Source organism: Lissotriton vulgaris, chromosome 3_1 (genome assembly GCF_964263255.1).
Source record: "Lissotriton vulgaris chromosome 3_1, aLisVul1.2, whole genome shotgun sequence".
NCBI classification, from domain to species: Eukaryota; Metazoa; Chordata; class Amphibia; order Caudata; family Salamandridae; genus Lissotriton; species Lissotriton vulgaris.
In genome coordinates this window covers 458,026,086-458,043,094 of record NC_141689.1, presented here as the reverse complement: position 1 = coordinate 458,043,094, position 17,009 = coordinate 458,026,086, and positions in this window count along the sequence as shown.

Genomic DNA, 17,009 nt, shown 5'->3' with positions numbered 1-17,009 from the left:
GCTCTCTGGTCTCTTGGTGCCCCGAACTACAAAACCTCGTGGGAGAGAGTTTAGCACCCAGGACAAGGAAGGCATATGAAGGGGCGTTCCGTTCCTATTGGTCCTTTTTGGGTTCTGCTAGGGGGGAGCTTTGGGGACAGGAAGAGCTGGTCGTAAAATTCTTGCTGTCTTTACATCAGGCAGGCAAATCAGTTGCTACGGCCCAGAGGCATCGGGCCGCCATTTCCTTTATGGCAAAGGCTCATGGGATTCAGGACCCGACAGCGTCTTTTGTGGTTCAGAAAGCGCTACGTGGGTGGCAACGCCTTGATGGTCGCAGAGTAGATGAGAGGCACCCGATAGGTCTGGATAGGTTGGCCCTGTTATTCTCCGTACTCCCTGCAACATGTTCATCCCAGTATGAAACTGTGTTATTCCGATCCGCATTTGCGCTAGCATTCCATGGGGCTATGCGGGTAAGCAAACTAGTGGCAAAGAACAAGCAGGATACGATGGGGGGACTGTGCCGCGAGCACATCCGGGTCAAGGTCGAGACGATGACTGTCTCGTTTTTCAGGTCAAAAACCGATCAGGGTGCGATTGGGGACTGCATAATCATTCAGAGGATTCCCGGGTCTTCCATGTGCCCTGTTGTTTGCGTAGAGGAGTATTTAGCGCAGAGGGTGGCATCATGGGGGGGGACCTTGTTGAGACACGCTGACGCCACCCCACTGACGAGGTTTCAGTCCCGGCGGGTGCTTGCGATGTCAATTTCGGCCGCGGGCTTGAACCCCGGCGACTTCGGGACCCACTCCTTTCGGATAGGGGCTGCTACTGAGGCTACAGCCAGGGGTCTGAGTGTGGAAAAAGTAATGCGTTTGGGGCGTTGGTCCTCGAACTGTTACAGAAGGTATGTGCGGTTGCACATGTTGTGAAGCTGTAATGATGTACTCATGCTTCTTGTTTTTGTTTGGTTTTCAGTTGCGCAACCTTACGAGGCGGGGCGGACTGTGCAGTCGACCCGACACCTGGGAACCAGCGGTCAGACATCACCGGCTGCGGAAAGAGAGGTGTGGGTCGTGGGCCACTCATACGTGAGGCGTGCCGCAGACGTATTCAAGGCAGGTGACATGATTCACATGGCTGGGGAATACGGGTACAGGGCGACCTTCTACGGAAGGGGTGGGCTCTGTATTGACCAGTTTCAATCCTTTTTCGAGGGTTTGTTAGGGCGGACAAGGTCACCGCCGTCTATAATCATAGTCCATCTTGGGGGTAATGATTTGGTGACCACTGGTAGACGACTGCTTCTCGAGGCAATGCTTTCCACTGTAAGTTGGTTAGCGAGAAGAGTTCCAGGGTGCACCATTGCATAGTCCCATATGATTCCACGTAAAGTGTGGCGGGGGGCGACTTCGGTTTCTGCTCTGAACCACTCAGTGAAGAAGGTAAATAACAAGTTGGGTAGATTGTTTCATTCAAATGCACTGCATTCTATCCCGCATGGTTGTATCAAAGGGGACAGTATGTATTTGGGAGATGGGGTCCATTTGTCCCGGGTGGGGAATGAGTTACTCATAGGAGACTTCACTGCTTGGCTGAAGAGTGTAAAACATGACCTTTAGGTAGGAGTTTTGTGGGGGGTCCGGATAGCCGGTCAACTATCCGGCCTGTGGCGGTAAGGTCATGATCGGTGAGCAGTAATTGGAAGATCCCCCATTACGGATGGGAGCGCTCGGGGGAGGTGGCCATTGGCCCCTCAATGGGGAGGCGGTCCCTTCTAAGGATGGGCCGCCGGAAGGAAAGGAAAGGCTGTCAAGGCCCCTTCCTGGATAGGAGGGGCTACGGGCCCTCCTGGGGAATTTCCCGGGGCCAGGACATCTGCGACGGCAGATGGGTAAGTTGTGTGGGGTTCGGGAGGGGGTTTACGCTACCTTTTAGACACCTCACACGAGTCTTCGGACGACCGTTAAATGGCGTCGAGTCCATTGGGGCCCCCGTCAAGTCAAAGGGAAATTGGTAGATGCACTTGAGGTACGCCTCTGTGCGGTCGCCCCCCCTCACAAGTGAGGGGGGTATTTTCTGGTTTAGGGATCTGACACCGGTTACGACCTTGCCGTTGGCCCTTAACATTAGGATGTACAATTTCAAGTCAAATGTTTTGTAGGATGTTAGTTCGGCTAGGAGAACCTTTGTATTAGAGATCTGTTAAGGTTAGCCAAACATCGTAATGTGGAAATGAAATTGTACATAATATGAAACTGTTATTTTAATGTTTTAATTTTGTTTCATATTTTAATAAATACGGCCGGGAGGGTCACTCCCTCCCGTCTTCCAAAAGTTCAGAACAGTTTCCAGTTTCCCATCCTTGGGGATTGCGTCGAGAGGGGGTGGCGGGTATCTCTGCCATATGGAAAGGGGCAACCACTCGGTCCCCCCGAACGTATGGTGGAGTACCCCGATCCCCCCGGGAGGCCATCTTGGGCGGGGGGCGAGTCCAGGCTGGTATGCCCGAAGCGGGTAGCCGGGGCGCGCCTTTTCCCGCCCTGTAGGGGGTTGTCCTAGACGCTGATGCCGCCGGCCACGCCCCCGGGGGGCAGGCGGAGGCGGGTTTACGCCCTCCCGAAGACGGATAAAAGGAGCAACAAGCCAAGAAAGCATCCTCTTGTTCCTGTGCTCTGAAGCTGCACCTCCCCGCTGCACGTGAGCTCGAGACAGAACAAAGGGCCAATTTTGACCCACCCACCAGCCCCTGAGGACAGCCAGTTGTTTTGAATAAAGTTGATGTGGTAATTCTATTTCTTGCAGGTTGTGATGTTTGTTGTGTTATTTTGAGTATGCAATAAAGAATGGTCATTTACAGTATGTTTTTCAAATAAAAGTTATTCTGCACCAGTATTGATCAGTAATCATACGTGAAATAGTTATGGTTGTTTTTAATTTAGTGATTTTAGTTAAATTGTCGTATTTATTTTGGTCGGGCGGTAAGGTCATGATCGGTGAGCAGTAATTGGAAGATCCCTATGGGGGGGCGTCACCCATTACGGATGGGAGCGCTCGGGGGAGGTGGCCATTGGCCCCTCAACGGGGAGGCGGTCCCTTCTAAGGATGGGCCGCCGGAAGGAAAGGAAAGGCGGTAAAGGCCCCTTCCTGGATAGGAGGGGCTACGGGCCCTCCTGGGGAATTTCCCGGGGCCAGGACATCTGCGACGGCAGATGGGTAAGTTGTGTGGGGTTCGGGAGGGGGTTTACGCTACCTTTTAGACACCTCACACGAGTCCTCGGACGACCGTTAAATGGCGTCGAGTCCATTGGGGCCCCTGTCAAGTCAAAGGGAAATTGGTAGATGCACTTGAGGTACGCCTCTGTGCGGTCGCCCCCCCTCACAAGTGAGGGGGGTATTTTCTGGTTTAGGGATCTGACACCGGTTACGACCTTGCCGTTGGCCCTTAACGTTAGGATGTACAATTTCAAGTCAAATGTTTTGTAGGATGTTAGTTCGGCTAGGAGAACCTTTGTATTAGAGATCTGTTAAGGTTAGCCAAACATCGTAATGTGGAAATGAAATTGTACATAATATGAAACTATTATTTTAATGTTTTAATTTTGTTTCATATTTTAATAAATACGGCCGGGAGGGTCACTCCCTCCCGTCTTCCAAAAGTTCAGAACAGTTTCCAGTTTCCCATCCTTGGGGATTGCGTCGAGAGGGGGTGGCGGGTATCTCTGCCATATGGACCTTGTTAAGGCGGCCATGCACACATCACTACCCCTCTTTCTGTGCCTGTGGTTGCTACTGTCCTCTACCAACTGTGTTCCTAGTTTCTCAATGATATCTGTTAGCCTGCCCATTTTAGTGACCACGTTATTGAATCTCATTGACATAGCATGTTGAATCTTATGGAATTTATGGTTCAGCACTTTAATTTGTTTGTGCTGCAGGCACTGAATATGCAGCATGGATGCCTCAACACCAATAAAGATTGCTTCTTCTTTTGTACTTGGCTGGGAGACAGAAAGCGCAGGCACATGAGGTCTATCATGGTGCCTATAGACACGCACTTCAATATGCTGGTGTTGGGAGCTGACAACTCATGGCTGGATGGTGTTAGGTGGTTGAATGGTCTCCTCTTCCACAAATGATGGTAGCTGTGAAGAGAATGATGTACCGATGGAGTGGGCATGAGGCTGGTGTGAGATCACTATCTCCAAATACTGCTCCTTCGAATTGGGCCTGTTTACTTCTTCATCAGGTGCATCTATTCGAGGGATGGACACACTATTCATTTCATTGTTTGGGAATCCCATTTAAGTCGTACACAATTTTTACAATAAATGTCTGACATTGTGTGCACCTTGTAATTATTTGTCAACAAGTCCCATGATGCACCATGAGGGCTACTTTTGCTATGTAATTTTATTTATTTATTTATTATTGCTATTTATTAAGTGCAAACGAATACCCGTAGGCGTCTCGGCGCTAGACTAACTGCCATCTTCGAAGAGTATCACTGTAAATGTATTGGTTAAAAAGCCACATTGTGACACATTGATCTGCCTGACCCAGTTCAATGATCACATGCATTTACCATACAGTGACACATGGGTACACTTACTTTGCGATGGTGCAGCTGCTGATGTGTCAAGCCTGCCAAATCCAAAGACTGCCTCTGGCTCAAGGGTTGTCTTCGCCATTGCCTTTAGGGTTGTGAGTGGGGGTACTTTGATAGACCTCCTCCTGTTGTATGGAACGTACTCAGGTGGTTGGCCACAGGTGCAAGATCCGAGGAGGCCACCACTTCCTTATTTCTTTGACTTCTCATGTGACCATGGATACATTGTCGTCTTCCTTAAGTTAGCATGAGCAAGCTGCAGACGATCCGCTGCTTTGCACACGTTACTACACAAGGTTTTTTTGCAAATGCTTCTTTCATTATTTTCACATGAGAACCTACTGTTTCTGGTCACACTTTGCAGGTTCCTGGGATTTACTCTGCACATTGTGAACAACAATGCCACTTGTTATTCTGTTCTGGTCAAGCCATAGCACCAAGACACAACTTATGGATGCAGCTGTTGTTTGGGAATACGTACTATGGCCATATTGGTCTACACAGAGAGGTAGCAATCACTTGAAGAGGGACCATTCCATGGAGAAGAGCATGACAGCCCCTATGATGTAGAACTATACGTATATAGACTGAGGTACGGGGTCTGCAGATAACACCCAGAGATCTTTTAATATATAATAATTCTGCATCTGAGTAAGGGGAGGGAGGTTAGGATAATCTGTCTCTCACCATGACAGCTCTTTTTATGATCTACGGACTACTTGCTATGCTGACCGAATCTGCGTTATGCATTTTTCTGCTTATTGTGGCAGGTATACTGTATATTAGAGCACGTTGGTTAAAATAAATATTTTAAGCTTGTTCGTGTCTCTGTCAGATCATACTTAAGCCCGGGCAGAGATGGCAGTGCCTCTACGCAAAGATCCATGGAGTTTGAGAAAAACTCAGTGGAACTCCGCTCCCTCCGCCGTCCCTAATTAATTATAATTTTTTTAAAAGGCACCACTAACCTGCTCTGCCTGCCTCCTCCTCGCCATGGTCGCTCAAGACGTACAATGTATGGATTACCAAAAAACAGGACAGCAAAGACGAGGAAGGAGAGCTACCATGGCTAGGAGGAGGCAGCCACAGCAGGTAAGTGCCTTTTTAAAAAATTATAATTAATTTGGGGAGGTGGAGTTTTGCCTAAACTCCGCATTCACAATGGAGTGTGGAGTAGGCAAAACTCCATACACTCCGCTGGCAAAAGGGTGTGTCTTGTAACTGCTATTTCTGAGAGAGTCTGGAGTGTTCTATTCTTGGGTGTTGAAAAGAAGTAGGTAGGCAGATTGACTTCAATTCTTTATTTTATATTTCTCCAACAAGACTGGAGCAACGACTGCAGGTTTCAACAGCTCTTCAGCTCAACTTTCACTTTACACCGCCGTACCTTCCATTCTGGAACTCCACAGTGGTGGAAATTCCTTGAAGTACGAAAGGCACAGCACCTAAGAAGTACATGTACATATACAACTCACATAAGAAATACTAGTGGCTCAATGATAAGAGTGGCTAGACCCTGATGCAGAGGTTTAGCCCAGGACCAGGGTTCAATTCCCCGCCTCGGCGGGTCTTGGGCTCAAAAATTCCACGGACCTGATAATTCTCGCCTCGGTGCCTATTCAAATCATGGAGTCCCACTCTGCAATGCTGGGCAATAGCTTGCTTAAACTCCACAACGGCCCCCACAATGCTAAGGATGCCTGGCCTCCGCCTTGGGGGTGCCCAGGAGTGGACGCCTCACAGGGAAAGCCAGGATGGGTTCCACAGCGGTATTCGTACAAGCGCCTTGAGACCCTTGTAAATTGTGGGTGAGTAGTGCGCTATACAAGTATCAATTTACATTTTACTACGGTCCCATAATCCTATGCATAATCCTGTGTTTGCAAAGAATCCCTGCAACAGACCATGCATCTGTGTAACATCAACAGCACTTATTTTCAGCAGTATGTCCTTCCATATCTAGCATTTCTGGGTCTCAGGCACACTCATGGATGCATGACCAAACAGCTGCTCATGGTTGTTGTAAAAGGAATACATGATGGACGGGATACTGAACAATGCAAACTTTCATCCCCAGTCACAAAGATTTGAGTTTAATCCATCATTCTTTTGCTCACCGCACCACCCCAGTTTGGACCCAGCCATATGCAAATCAGTCTTGACCCTGTGCCTCAAGGGAACAGTCCAGCCCGAACAGCCAAGCCAGGTCCTCCCTGGACCGGAAACAAGCATCCTGGGACTGGTTTCGGGCATCACCCCTCATCAGCCAGGCTAGCTTGAATCCAGCGGTGCAGTGAGCACGGGACCCACATCTGGGCATACCCTTCCCTTTTAAGGCAAAAAAAGCAAAAGGAACAAATGATGGAAGGAATGCTGAACAATGCAAACATTCACCCCAGTCACTAAGATCTGGGTTTAATCTAACATCTTTTGCTTACCACTCCACCCCAGTTTGGGCCTAACCATATGCAAATCAGCCTTAACCCTGTTCCTCATGGGAACAATTCAGCCAAAACTGCCAAGCCAGGTCCTTCCTGGACCGGAAACAAGCATTCTGGGACTGGTTTGGGGCATCACCCCTCATCATCCAGGCTAGCTTGAATCCAGTGATGCAGCATCAATACAGCATATTTCTAGCCTATTTCCTTTAATGGCCTCGATGTTGAGTGCTAAATCATTTCTGATGGGGTCAGTAATGGAAGATAACAGCCCAATCAGTATTACAAGGTTCACCGGAACATCGTGAGCCCCATGCATTTCACTGAGATCTGGGCCCAGATTTTAAAAAATGTCACAGAACTCAGTGCATCAACTTTTGGTTGCTTGGGAGGGAGAATGCAGGGAAACACCATAGATAGAGATATGGCACTGTCCCTTGTGCTGGTAAACAGGCAGGCAGCCGAGCACCACAAACACACCTTTGCTTGATAGTACAAAGGTGTTAACGTGAGTCTACTGTAAGGTTTTGTAGTGGAGGAGTACTCTTCCAGTAAAAAATACTATGCTTATACTGACTTTAACACTTTTCTCATTGTGGATGTGTGATGTAAAGTGCAGCACACATGCATAGAGAAAAAATATAGGAGAAATAAAAGTGTTTATCTTTTTTTATAGATAACATTTTCTTTTATTTTATATCAGCAATAACAAAAACGTGTGCAGCGCATTCAGTGTCTCTCCAAGAACCTTCTGAGGGATATAACACTTGCTAGATCATTGATCGGCCTAGCAATTATCCCTTACACATTACATACCTCCACCCAGATCTGACTTTTCGGGATACCACCACAGGTACCTATGCAAAAGAATAGCCACCCTCCTTGGAACCCTGCGCGTATTCTGCATGTAAAACTCTATTACACCCATACCTGGCAAGGAGGGGGCAGTTACTGCCCAGGAGGGGGGCCTACTGCAACATAAGGAAGTGTGCTCCTTTCTCTTTACAAAGTCAAGTACCACTCCATGCTTGATTCGGTCACGTAGGCCTTTTCCATTCTACATCATAATCTTTAATCCCTGCATTAGTTAAACATTATCATAATTCTCGCCAGCCATGTGCCCCTCCCACCACGCTGCTGACTGCTGCGGTGGGCCTAGTCTATTCTCTGAATCATGCATGCGCTGTGCTGCAAACTGCTTCCAATCTCTCCTTCCATCTCCCCTAGACCTCCAGACCCATACTTCCAGGACCTCAGAAGTATCTGTCATGCCAAACAATAAAATTTCTTTAAAAATTACAATTGAGGCTTACACATGCTCGATAACACTTCAGGTAGTCTGACTTCTTGCAGGCGTTTCGGGTTCCAATGCGATCCCATGGCTGGCTGGGCCCCATTCATCTCTCCCCGGTTGCTGCAGTGCACCCCCATGTGGGGGGTATTGCACTGTAGCTCCCATTGTTCTGTTGCCAACTCTCAAGTCACCTCAGGTGTGTCAAAGACATAGGATTTGGTATTGTGTATAATCTTGAGTGTGGTCCGGAATATGTATTTTAGCTTTTGGTGTTGCGTGTTTATCTAGGTTCCTGATCGATACTGTGACCTTATGCCCCTATTCGGCTATAAATCCATTTATTCCCTATATTGGCATAACCGTTCAAGTGCGATTTTCTGAAAAGTCATCTCTGGCCTCACACGAACAGAGCCACATTCCAGCATAGTTCTCTCTGCCACTTCCTTTGCGACCAATTAGTGCAATGACAGAGCAGTAGTCACTATCTGATATTCCTAGATAACACTCCGAGTTCTTCAACAAGATAAAAACTCAGCAAACCTGGAAATCCCTGCTTGCTGTGTTTTGATTAGTAATGGAACTCTAATGAGCAACTGATAACTATCACTTCCTAGTGACATCCTTAATTGACGTCTTATGTCCAGCAAACTTGCGTCAAACCCGGCACCTGTCAGGTATAAATATTACCAACGTTGCCTTCAGCAATGGGGAGCTACTGTTGCTGATGCCAGCTGCCTGCAAGACCCCGTGTTGGTAAATCTAGCACTCTGTCGCTGCAGCCTGCTGTCCCTGTGGTGGTGAAGCTGCTGATACCATTATTGCTGCTAAAGCGCGAACGATGGTACAGTACGCTTAAGAGCTGAACAGCCGTCCCTCTGCGAAGACATCCAGCAGATTCCAGCTGCCCGCGGACGCTGTCCCTCCTCCTTCCTCGACGCGCTGAAGAGACCCGCTGCCTTTCTCGTGCAGAGAAATCCAGCTCCGGCGTTTCCGGTCTGCCCTCGCGGGTGACTGGGATATCGAGAGTGACCCCTGAAGGAGATACCAATCCTCCATCATTCTATTCAGAGGTATGGTGTTGACTAAACCCTTAGACGAGAATTCTTGAAACAAACCTTGGCAAAACCAACTTAACTTAAGCTGCTTACTTACTCCCCTTCCACGTGTTAGGCTTAGGTCAGGCACACTGGGGTAGGCATAGTTAGAAGCACCAGTTGAGTATGTTAGCCTAATGTATATATGACTGTATATATGTTTTATTACTTTTAAACCATTGTATGGCGAAGAAACCATATCAATGCTTTTACAGTTCTATTTCGCAATCCTTATCTTACTGTACGTACTTTTTATAATAACAATTCTTGCAATTGTGGCAATACATTTCTCTTGTACGAGAAGAAAGACTGTTCAATAAATGTTAACCCTTTATTGACAAACGCCCGTCTCTCTATTCTCTACATCTCGTGAAAGTAAACTGCACTAGACTGACTGAGAGAAATACATGTCTATTGTTTCACACGACCCTAGAGATTGACTCTTGATCTGAGGAGCAAAGTTGTCATGTTGCACGGTTGTTGGAAAACTGAATCCCTTCTTGTCTGTGCCAAGGAAGCTGATCACTTCCTATGCAGAGAAGAAAGTTTCCAGTGACCTCTGAGCTAGTTGGTAACACAACCCAATTAAGTTTAGCATAGTCAGTGGAGGCCTGGGATATAAGCAGTTCCACGTCGATACTACTGTTTATGTTATTCCAATGCGCAGGGCCTAGTGGGAAACTAGGAACTACACTACATGGCGCCCAACGTTTGGTAAGGCGATAAACTAACGCAAGACAGTTAGAGTAACTCAGTCGTGCATATTTCACACAGACCCCTTTCTCCCGTAAATACTCCAATAGACGTCTGGAGTGGGTGAAAGGTTAAAATCCGCCCGACCTTAGTAGGAAGAGATTCCTATGTAAAGCTCTGGTTTATTCAACGTTGAAGGATACAGTGTTCCAAAATATTGTGCACCTAATCTTTGTCTCCTTGGAGACCTACTCTACAAACCTTGCATTTTTACAAATGCCAGAAAATAACGGAACCACTAGGGCCGCAGTAGATGCGACTCAGCAAGGTCCCGAACACACAGACCCGGATGCAATTATCATCCCGGTCCACTTAAGAAAATCTATAACTTTAAAACTTATAGAAAACGGACTGACACCTCAAGGTGGTACAGTAATTTTCGTGATAGAGGCTCACGAATATCGGCAGACAGAGGTATTCTATTCATGGATAAACTTTCCAGCGGTAAACGCTACAACAAAAGAGTTTCACTATTACAAAATAGAGAAACCTCCGGAAGAGTACGCTCCTTTCGAGGAGATTGAAATTCCACTTAAATTTCAAGAGCACCTGCTCTGGTTTAATGGCGCCCTAAAACATACTGATCACATAACTAGGCTCGGTCCACTAGGTAGACCAGGAGCAACGTGGCCGGTTCTAGCCAGCTACACACCACATCCTGACATTGTAAAAATGTCTAGAGAAGAGCTGTTAGTACAGCTAAACACATTAATAAAAATACATAGGCAATTAGTCCAATATGTAATGCGGACTGCAACAGTCCAACCAGCTGTTAATGTACCACAGCTGACCCCTCATCAGGGGAACACTAATAAAATTACACCACAGAACATACAGTCATGTCTTGGTAAAACACCCGTAAAACGGGAACAAATTCCTTTCTGGTTAGCACAGAAAATCACTCAAATAGAGGCAGTATTTCCTGATACTACCCCTATTGAGAAACACAGAATCTTGACCATCTGCCTTCCTATGGGAATCGCACCACACATGGAGGACTGTGACACTTGGGGTACAGTCTTTGCTTCCATTTACACAAAAACACACGGTGTTCCGTCTATGGCGGTAATACCAGAAGTGCTAAAACAGATTCAAAATGAATTCGGTCCAGAGCCCGCTTTAAATCTAGGTATGAAATTACTGAAAGACTTCAAGCAGGTCTCGGCTATATTATTAGCCAACATTAAAGGAGAAGCAGAATCTGTGGCGATCCGCCAGAAGTTGAAGGAAACAGATATAAAAGATCCTGTCGAGCTTGCAAAAATCATAGAAAAATGCTATGAAGAATTAGGTAGAGACAGCTTGGGTGGGAAACCGGTAAAGCCCCAACTGCTCGAAAATCCTGAAAAATTATTTATTAAAAATAATTTAAACACTCCTAAAAAGAGCTGGGATGGAAATAAACAATCCACTCCCAAGGAAAAAGTTTTCCAGTCCAGAGGAAGGTCTCCTCGATGGAGGGAAAGAACTCCGACTCGAGAACGCCAGTCTCCCCAGAGGGAGCCCTCTGAGAAAAAGATATAACCTTAGAAATAGGGATAATCTGAAAAAACCTGATAGATATCAAAGTATTGATACACGTCCCTCTCGATCTCTTCCACAGAATTCGGAAAGAAGAGGACGGTCAGACCCAGGAGAGCACACCAAGTCCAAAGACAAGGAACCTGCTCAGAGTAAAAAATCTCAATTTCAGAAAAAGAAGGTAGCCAGTATTAGAGTAATCAACCATGCCGAGAATACTGAGGACACAGTTGAAAAATGGGGAGTGGGCCATGACAATGTTGGACAGTGCAGCAGAAATCAGTATAGCGCGCAAGATCTTGATGAGTCATCTGGAGACAGTGGACACGAATGAATACATTCAGGTTGAAACTGCTGACACCAGACTTAGCGAGCCCCATAAAATATACGAAATAACATTGCGTATAGAGGGTGATAAGACTAGGAAAATTAAGGGTCTCGCTTGGGATAAGCTCTCCAAAGGCTATGATATTCTGTTAGCTGAAAAAGATTGGCCCCCAGAGTTTGTCAGGGAGTGCCCTCGTGGCGAAGAAGTGATTATGCCTGCCTTCTCGAATCACATTCCGATTCATAAAAAATATACATATGCAAGGAAATGGGCAGTAGCCCAGGCACCTGCATTGTATAAAAATCATGTAGGATGGGATGAGGACTCTCCTCCTCACAAAATCCAACTAAAAAGTGAACCAACTGCCCAACGGCAGTATCCCATAAAGCAAGAAGCTAAAAAACAGGTCAGGGAGATCTTAGATCAACTTGAGTACCAGAGGGTGATTGAAACATGCACCTCTCAAATGAACAATCCTTTGTTTCCTGTCTCCAAGCCAGACAATTCATATTGTCTAGTTTTGAACTACAGACATCTTAATACATGTTGCAAAACTTTTGCAGTACAAAACTCGCATAGTGCAGCCCTAATGAATAATATAGTTAGGAAAAAATATAAAACGACTTTAGACATATCTAATGGTTTCTTTTGTCAAAACATTGCACCAGAAAGCAGATATTTGACCGCTTTCTCCGCATTTGGGTCGCAGATAAAATTCTGTTGACTCCCACAGGGGTTCAAGAACAGCCCAGGACTATTCTCAGCTAGGGTAACAGAGTTACTACAAATCTATGATGATGAGGCATCATCTTACGTAGATGATATCTATCTCACAGACGACGACTTGGATACTCACTTGAAAAGAGTGAACACCATTATACGTGGGTTCGCAGCAGAGGGTTACAAATTCAACTTTAAAAAGTCTCGAATTGCCCATCTGACAGTACGGTTTTTAGGGTACGAATTATCAAGTGAAGGAAAAAGCCTAGCGGACAACTTCTTAGAGAAGTGCGCTGTACTCCAAGCTCCAAAAACGCTGAAGAATTTACAGTCCATACTAGGTTTTCTGAATTTCAGAAGAACTTACATCCTAAATTACGCAGAGAGGGTTAAACCAATCTACGAACTAATTAAACCTGATTTTAAACAAATCAATTGGACTCAAAAACACACAGAAATTTTGAGATCACTGCAAACAGACATGTTCACATACCTAACCTCTAATGAGGGAGAAAAGGTACCAATTTCAATTAAATCTCACTTGTACACACAAGCAGAAAAAGCATTCAGTCACACAGAAAGAACTGTGAAAGCAGTGCAAATCGCATTAGCAAATGAACGAGAACTAGCACACGGCAAACGGATTAATATCCTTACAGCGGAATCCGCCTTCGAAGCGCTATTCAGCCCAGTAAACCTGCCTACAGTGTCACTGGATCCGAAATGGATACAGTGTATAGATTCTCTAGGAGCGGAAGACGTGAAATACTATTTCGCCCCGCAATTTGAAGAACTGAATGATTTAGAATATGAAGAAGAATATCCTCTGCCAATCGAAATTCTGCCTCTCCCACAATACGCCTGTATAATCTATACAGATAGCTTTATACAGCATTTCAACGTAGAGAGAAAATCCTACGATGCAGCATGTGCGATCATTAAAGGTCGTTGGCTGTGCGGTAAATTCAGACCGAAAGTAACAAAAACTGAATCTGTAAGAAACTGTTCGGTTCAGAGAACTGAAATCAGATGTTTAAAGATGGCGCTCGAAAATGCAGAACATGAATTCCCGACACTTATCGTGTGCGATTCTCATTTTTGCGTCAACTCTTACAACAATAAACTGCAGAGTTGGATCGAAAACGACTACAAAGATGACACAGGTGCCACAATAAAGCATAAATTGCTCTGGAACAAGGTAGCTCTTTTACACAAAGAACTACAAAAGACTCACGTGATTCACGCACAGAGTCTTCGACGTGATGGCGTTCACGTTGCAGGGAATTCATTGGCTAATACAGCCACAGCGGAAGCAACTAACCCGGCTTCCGTAGCCACAAAAAAGCGTACAGATAAATACATAGACGGGGAAACCATGCTGGCAGTAAAAACGACCGTAAAAGGCGACTGTGCAGCACTACCGGTAAACTATCCACTCAATTATGCATACGTAATCGATGCAAACTCCGTTCCTTTTGCTCGAATCCCTGGAGTGGGGGACAGAGTAATTCCAAACACGAACAGGAGAATATTTTTAATAGCAGACGCACACATGGGTTTGGGTCCTAGGCACAAAGAGATAAAAAAATCACTGACTGAATTACAATCAGTATTCTGGTGGCCGGGAATGAGTGTAGAACACCAAATATATGCAAACAACTGTGAAAACTGCAATAGGGATCGCAGTAGCGAACCTTGCTACCGGCTACCAGTCAGAAAGAGCGTAACGCTGCCTACACCCCATCCTGCATCCTATTAACAGTTAAGACTAAAAGCACTTAGATAATGAGGCCTCCAGCGCTCGGCTGACGCTAGAACGGTTATAAAAGATTTGCGAGTCCATATCGGCACATACGCAATTACCACGTTCCATTCTGACCAGGGTCCTGCTTTCAGCTCTCGAGCCTATAAGGAGGCCATGGCCAGCATGGGAATTGGGTTGCGGTATTCTTGTCCGTCGCACCCCGAAGGGAATAGTGTGGTAGAAAGAAAAAACCGGGACATAAAGCAATCTATAACAGCGAAGGTATTAGGTTCAGGCGCTGGGTGGGTCAAACATTTAATAAGTGTCCAGACTAGTCTTAATACCATGCCAAGAAATTCTCTAAAAGGTTTCAGCCCATACGAACTATTGTTTGGAATTAGAATGCGCGTTCAGGACCTCGATAGTCAGATGTCGGTGGTACAAGAAGAAACAACGCACTTTGATGTAAAGGATCGTTTGGCTGTTTTACAGGAACTGAATGAAACAAGAAAATCATTAAGCAACATAAAGTTAAAGCAACAGCCAAGTACCACTGACGAGGCACCACCAGCAACAGCCCCAGCAAGGCCCGTCTGGATTCCAAAGATTGGGGATCTAGTCAGAGAAAAGATCGCGGTTAAGAAGGAATTTGGGCCTTCTTACAGAAAAGCAGTACCTGTCTTAGAAGTCACCGGAACAAGATCAGTTGTGCTACCGCCCCTTGCTGGTAAAAAGGAGAACAGAGTCGTGTCCATCGATCTGGTAAAACCACAAGCATGTGGCCTATAATCAACAGTAGGCCCAGTGGACTCCCAAGAAACAACAGAATACCCAAACTTGCAACAATCCAAGAGGTTCAAACTGAAAGACTCATCACATTCGATCAGCCTGCAGTGCACAATGAAGGACTAAGCAATAATGCCATGGAACTCGTGCCTCTTGAAACACAGATTGAAACAGTTCGTCAAGAAACATCACCAGTCTACAATAATGTGGCATCAGAAAGTGCTACCGAGAGACAGATTGAAAGAACAATCCCATCAATTGACAGAACTGCCTCTGGTTATTTCATCAACTTCGACAACTTCTCTGAAGATCAAAACGACCCCGAAGTGATGCCAGAAACAAAAAAGTATTCTAAAGAAAATACAACAGGACTCCTTCAACAAATCAAAGAATTATATCTGGATTCACCGTTGATTGAGCATTGGATTATCTCAGGGGTATTCATACTCCTACTATGCCTAATTTTAGTTTTAATTTTAGGAAAGTTTATTACAATTGAATGGACACAGCAAGTCAGAACATCAACCTAGTCCTGAAACCACACAGATCATCCCACGTGAAGAAAAGAGAACTGTCAACAGTAAATGTCACAGCAATTCCAATACCTGGTGGGGTAGTATGGGAGAAAACAGACTATGAGATATATGGTCCGGTCGAAATCCTGAAGTATCCTCATCAACTGAAGGTTTCCTTAAGTGACTTTGTGACACCAAGTACATTCTCTGATGATTGGGACTTTAACAGTATTAATGACATGATGTCTGATTTAGTAATGTCAGCTAGATTCACAGATCATGATTATTTACAAGGTTCATCTAGTTATGAGCAGTTATTCTGTTACACCCACTATGGGGATCATTACTTGCATAAATCTGCACAGCCTAGAAATGTTTTTATGTATAATCAATGGGAACATTGTGCTACACCACCTAAAAGCAGTTCTAAAGCATTTTTTGAGAAATTCAAATACTTCTCAGGGTTTAACACCAGTGATGCAGAAACGTTTTATTACAAACTGTTAGATAAAACAGGAATGAAAACAATGCTGACAAATTCTAAATTGATATATTCAGAAGCATTTTATGACAAAATGATGACATTTGGTTTTGATTATTGGAAAAATAATATTGAAACGAAAACAATTTGGGGTACAAAAGATTGGCAGGTGCAAGGCATTGAAGCACTATTTAGAACCTGCATGATACCAGAACAAATGTTATTTTTAAATGACACAATACACCAAACATCTTGTCTTGGCCTAGCTAAGATCAAAGACCTTAAAACACCGTCTATACCAAAGCCAATACCTGAGAATGCAACCACAGATATTGAGTTAGACGTGTCACAAATTTTACATTTCAACAGAACACATCCTGATTGGAAAAAGTGGTTAATCTGGCCTGCAGACACAAATAGCTGTCAAGATAGATTCCTGAATAAAACACAGGGGTTAAAAATGACCAGATTAGACTCAAGATATTCCCAGAGACAACATCCAGGAATAATAACAACATACAGTGTAGGGAATCTCTGCCTTGAATGGCTAACATCATCCACACTGGCTGAAATTAAGCAACACTTGTCTTTACTAAAAGATGGTGCTGATTTGCGCGATTTCATTCTTGGACCACGCAAACAGCGTCACAAGCGTTTCATAGCGACCAGTATCTATGCTGCTTACAACGAGGCTTGAAAAGTAAAGCAAATTGAAACTGCTGAGAAAATACGAGAAATTGATCG